The following is a 6,430-nucleotide window of genomic DNA, read 5'->3' on the forward strand; positions in this document are numbered from 1 at the left end:
TTCTGTACAGAACTAATCTGCAAACATAGGGACAGATATTCTGTTTGTTTATTTTCAGCTCCTGTTTTTAAAAAATAAATCTTCATAAAAACACTAACTGAACACAGTTAAGGAAAGTGACTTCAGTAACTACACCCAACAAGAGATACAATCTTTGCAAAAGAGTAGGAAAAGTCATTAAGCAAATACACACTAGCCTTCAAAAATCCTACCAACCATACAGAGGGAGGAGACGCTGATATCCAGAGTTATCATCTTAAAACATCTAAATTCCAGTTTTTAAGAAAAATGACAAAAATCACAAGGCATGCAAAGAAACAGGTAATGATAGCCTACTAAAATATTAAATGAACTAACAGAAACCATTGCTGTGACTTATTTGACAATGATCTTAAAAAACAATATTGAATATATGAAAGAGCTAAAAGAAAACAGAGACATAAAGGAAATCAGGAAAACAATGTATGAACAAAATGAGAATATCAATAAGGAGACAGAAATTATTATAAGAAATCAAACAGAAATTCTAAAACTGGAACATGTAATAACTGTAATGAAAACTTTACTGTGGGGTTCTAAAGCAGATTTGTACAGCCAAAACTTGCAAACGTGAAGCTAGAACAATGGAAATTATCAAGCCTGAGGTGCAGAAAGGAAAAGCATAAAGAAAAGTGAACAGAGCCTAAGGAACAGAGCCTGGGACACCATCTTGTTGTTGTTGTTGTTAAGTGCCGTCGGTCGAGTCGGTTCCGACCCATAGCGACCCTGTACAGGGTTTCCGAGGGTGTAAATCTTTACGGGAGTAGAAAGCCTCATCTTTCTCCCGCGGAGCAGCTGGTAGTTTCGAACCGCTGACCTTAAAGGTCGCAGGCCCGATTCGTAACCACTACGCTACCAGAGCTCCCTGGGACACCATCTAGCAGACCATTTTTTTACCTGTTATGGGATCCCCAGAAAGAGAAAAGAGAGAAAGGGGAATGTTATGGATTGAAATGTGTTCCATCCAAAATACATGTCAACTTGGCTGGGCAAAGATTCTCAGTGTTTTGGCAGTTATGTAATAACCCCCATGATGTGATTTGATGTGATAAACCAATAAAAGAATTAAGGGTGGAATATACCACCTTTAGTTAGTTTGAGGACTAAGGTGCGCTTGACCCAAGCCATGGTGTTTTCAATAACCTCATAAGCATGTGAAAGTTGGATAGTGAATAAGGAAGACCTTAGAAAAATTGATGCATTTGAGTAATGGTAAGGAGCTCTGGTAGCATAGTGGTTACGAATCGGGCTGCGAACCTTAAAGTCAGTGGTTCGGAACTACCAGCTGCTCCGCGGGAGAAAGATGAGGCGTTCTACTCCTGTAAAAATTTACACCCTCGGAAACCCTGTATAGGGTCGCTATGGGTCGGAATCGACTCGATGGCACTTAACAACAACAACAAAGATTTACAGCCTCAAAAACCCTGTACAGGGTCGCTATGGGTCGGAACCGACTCGATGGCAGTTAAAAACAACAACAACACTGTTGGAGGAGAATGTTAAAAATACCATGGACTACCAAAAGAAGAACCAAATCTGTGTTGGAAGTACAGCCAGAATGCTCCTTAGAAGCGGGAGAACCAGATTTTTCTCTTATACTTCGGACAAAGTATCAGGAGGGACTAGAGAAGGACATCATGCTTGGTAAAGTGGAGGGTTGGAGAAAAAGAAGAAGACCCCTCAATGAGATGGATTGGCCCAGTAGCAGAAGTAATGGGGTCAAGTGTAGCAACGATTGTGAGACTGGCGCAGGATCGGACAAAGTTTCATTCTGTTATATATAGGGTCACTATGAGTCGGTACTGACTCAATGGCACCTAACAACAACAAAGCCCCACTGTGACCCTGTTGCATCTCAATTTACCCAGATGACCACTCAAGACTCTCAGGGTCAATAAGGAAACCTTTATTAGCTGGCCAGCGACTACAGCCACCCTAAAAGCGGGAAAAACTGCAGCCCCAACTCAGTTTTTCCAAAGAGTATACATAGGCAGTCTGACATTATCTTGTACAAACCAAGGGTATGATGTATGCATGAGCTGTTAGGGTGGGGGATAGGGGTACATCTGCTGGGACATTTAGTTTTCAAGATTAACTTTGACCAGCTGTTCTCAAGGTTAGCCTTGGCCGCTGGCCACAGTATCATGTGAGTCAGGCAGACCCACTCAGATGTGGGGAATTTGCATAAGCAGTGTTACAGAAGCCAAGTTTAGCCAGAGTTAAGGGGGAAGGGGTTTCTGCATTCAGGTGAGTTGTTGATGCTAAAGATTTTCCACTTCAGCCTGATCCTTTCTTAAAAATTAGTTACTATAGGGCAATTGGGCCTTAGAATCCTAATCTGATGTAGGGGAGATTCACAGAGGTATGGCATGCAACATATTTTATCTTACAAAAGATACAGGAGAGAACAGGCAACAGAGAAGAGGGGACCTACTACCAAGAACGAAGAGCCAGAAATGGAGTCCTTTGAACCTGGAGTCCCTGCATTGTGAAGCTCCTAGATACATAAAAAGATTGACGACAAGACACATGGAGATCGCCAAAGATTACTGGGCTTACAGACGCTGAAAGGAGGCAGGACTTTTTTTCCAGAATCCAGAATGCTCTGGATTTATACTTCTATCCTCCAAACTGTGAGAGAATAAATTTCCACTATAGCAGCACTAGATAACTAGGGCAGAGAAGAATAAATAATCACCTGAGAAGCATCCAGATTTGATGAAGAAGATGAATCTGCATATCCAAGAAGCTCAAGAAATTACAAATAGGAAAAGTTAGAGATCCACACCAAGGCAGATTATAATCAAACTGTCAAAAGATAAAGAGAGAATCTTGAAAGAAGTTACAGAGAAGCAACTCATCACATACAAGGGATCCATGATTAAGATTAACAGCCACCTTCTCATCAGAAACCAGTGAGGCCAGAAGGCAGTGAGATGATGCAGTTAACGTTAAAAAAAAAAAAAGTCATCCAGAATTCTATATCTGGCCAAACTGTCCCTCAAAAATGAGGGAAAATTAAGACATACCCTAGTAAAAAGGCGCTAAGGTGAGTGTGTTACCACTAGACTTGCCATACAAGAAGTGCTAAAGGGAGTCCTTAGGTTGAAATGAAAGGACACTTGAAAATAACTTGAAAAAATCCAATGTTATATTGTTGTTGTTAAGTGCTGTCAAGTCAGTTCCAACTCATAGTGACCCTGTATAGGGTTTCCAAGGAACAGCTGGTGAGTTTGAACCACCAACCTTGGGGTTCAAACCGACTTTGCAGTCTAGCACATTTGGGGTTCAAACCGACTTTGCAGTGCAGCGCCTATATATAGCATACTATAATTGGTTTGAAGAAGCCCTTGTGGTTTAGTGGTTAAGTGCCCAGCTGTTTACTGAAAGGTCGGTGGTTTGAACCCACTAGTGGATCCATAGAAGAAAAGACCTACAATCTGTTCCCATAAGAATTCTAGTTCTACTCTGTTGTACAGGGTTCCTGTGACTTGACAACACACAACATGGTTTGTAAATACATTTTTCATGTTACATGATTTAAAAGAATATTAGTAAGAACTCATTATATATCTATGTTATTGGGCACATAATGTATTAAGATGCAATTTATGATGGCGACAACATAAAGGCAGGGGACTAAGTTGCAGTTTTTGTATGTTGTTCAAGTTAAGTTGGTATCTGTAAAAATAGTTTGAGGGAACTAACTTCACAAGAGGGAAGAAGAATCAAGATTTACAGCACATGTTTGCATTTCCAGCAAACGGTTTGCTTTGGAGGCAATCAAAGTCAGCCCATCCAAGAAAACCCCCTTCTTCTAGGACTGAAACTTAAAGCAGTCTAGTGTGCTCACTGCTGACCACCTGGGTCTACTTGTGAGTGGAAGTGGGGGAAATGCAACAATGAAGACATGGGCTGAGTTTGGCCATGATCTGTTAACACACATTGACCTTGTAATGAGAGACAGAGAGGAAGGGCTGGCTGGTCTGAAGTTTAGGGACATGAATGAACACCTGAACCCATGGGCATTGACCTAGCCCCTAGGGGTTAGGACTGAGAGTGAAGCAACTAGTTGGTCTGAAGTGCAGGGAGGTGTGCATGAACTCTCAAACTTGCAGCTGGTACCCGTTTGATCTAGCTTGGATGGCTAGCTGGCCAGAACTTAACCAGATGAAGATAAAGATGTTTGATATTGTGAGCAAGTATAATTTGCTACAATTCGATGAATTGGTCTTTTGCTTCTGGATGCATTTGCTCAAAATTCCAACCGATATGAAGGATTCTTCATATCAAGGAACAAGCAAGCTTGTTTCCTCAGTGTTCTGGGCTGATAGAGATGGGCAATTTAGACACTTGTTATCAAAAATGGGAGGGGCAGAGCTATAAAGACATGAAGTGGCTGTTGGGCTGCTAACCTCAGGGTCAGCAGTTCAAAACTACCAGCTGTTCCACGGGAGAAAGATGAGGCTTTCTGCTCCTGTAAAGATTTACAACCTTGGAAACCCTATACAGGATCGCTATGAGTCAGAACTGACTCCACGGAACATAACAACAACATGGTGAAAGGGGATGGGGGTGATGGTGACAGGATTTTATGATTCAGTTGTGAATAATTGTTACCAGTATTAATTGTGATTGTCACAACTGTAATTGTAGATGTGGTAGCGTAGTGGTTACGAATCGGGCTGCGAACCTTAAGGTCAGCGGTTCGAAACTACCAGCCGCTCCACGGGAGAAAGATGAGGCTTTCTACTCCCGTTACAGCCTCAAAAACCCTGTACAGGGTCGCTATGGGTCGGACCCGACTCAATGGCACTTAACAACAACTAAAACAGTGGAACAGTTGACCTTTCATTTCAGGAACAGAGAATCCCAGGACCATCAAGAAGGAAGAACATGAGTGGAGAGTGAGATCCCTACCTAGAAAAGTGGCGACAGCAGAAACAATGGCAGAGGCGGCCGCATGGAGAGGTAGAACAGCTGTGGGCTCTAGGCCTATGAACTGAGTAAGGCTGTGCTGTGTGCTTGTGGGCAGGAGGCTGGCTTGCAGAATGTGCCCTTTGGATATTCAAATTAATTCACATTTTTGTTCTGTATGTATTGTTGCTTTGTTCATTTGTGAAATATAAGATGTAATGAGGGAGCCACAGGGAGGAAGCAGGATAACTTCGTTGCAGAGAGGGGATTATAATCATTGAAATGAAGCAAAATATGTAATTTGTTGAATGTAAAGCTGATGATCTTTGTAAACCTGCACTCAATTCAAAATAAAAAGTTATAAAATAATAATAAATTAACAGCACAATGCTGAATCTACTGAGGCAGACATCAGATATGTCTCTACACTCCAATCTTTTTACCAATTCTGACACCAAACAACCCTGCCACAGCAATCTCTACTTCTCAGCTGGGTTCAAGAATTCATTGCAAAGGCCACACAGAATTCACAGACCATACTTACAATTATGGAATTTATTAAGGAAATAACAGGTTAAAATTCAGGTTCCAGATCATTCAGAATATAGTTCTTAGATTAGACAACCTCTTCTCAGCTGTTCCTGCAGGCAGGCTCTCTCTCAGGTCCTCATACCTCGGTCTAACATCTGTTCTGCTCAGAAAAGTTGTTACAAAGCTCTTTTGTTGTTGTTGTTTAATGTTGTTAAGTCAGTTCTGACTCACAGCAACCTTGTGCAGGGTTGCCAGGGGATGGCTGGTGGGCCTGAACCGTCAACCTTGCGGTTAGCAGCCCGATACTTATCCTACATTGCCACACCAGGACTCCCAAAGCCCTTTTAGCTCTGCCAATAAATGCTCAGAAGTATCCTATTAAATGTTGGCGTGAAGGCACTCAACTCTAGCTCCCATAGCTCAGCAAATTTAGCTCCACTCCACCGACTGCCTGCAGAACCCTGCTCTGCCAGCAAGCCTACTGCCTAAAGACTCTCAGCTTTCTTGCTCTGAAAGCTAGGAAGCCCACTCCACCATTTCTTGCTTATATCCTGCAGGGCTCCTGGTTCTGCTGACGCTGTTTCTCCACTGCTGCTTCTCATTGTCTCTGGCTATTCTCCAGTGTATAACTCTGTGTCCTGGGTTGAGGAGTTTCCAAGAATGTACTTCATTCCCAGCTTTTCTTTCTTGGTGGTAGTGAGAGCCTTCCTTTCTGATTCTGTGATGGCTCATTTTAAGCCTACCAAAATCGCAAAACTAACCAATCTACTGTTAGGATTCCGTACACCTTAGTTGCATGGTCCTTTTGGTGGGCCACAAGCACCTCATTTTACAGTCCCTCCAAGTCATTTGGTGGGAGTTACAAAGACAAGATTTTTAGAAATTTATCATGTTAAACATAGTTTTCATGGTAACTATACAGGAAATATCTAAAAATACAAAA

This window comes from Chrysochloris asiatica, unplaced genomic scaffold (assembly GCF_000296735.1).
Source record: "Chrysochloris asiatica unplaced genomic scaffold, ChrAsi1.0 scaffold00038, whole genome shotgun sequence".
Lineage (NCBI taxonomy): Eukaryota > Metazoa > Chordata > Mammalia > Afrosoricida > Chrysochloridae > Chrysochloris > Chrysochloris asiatica.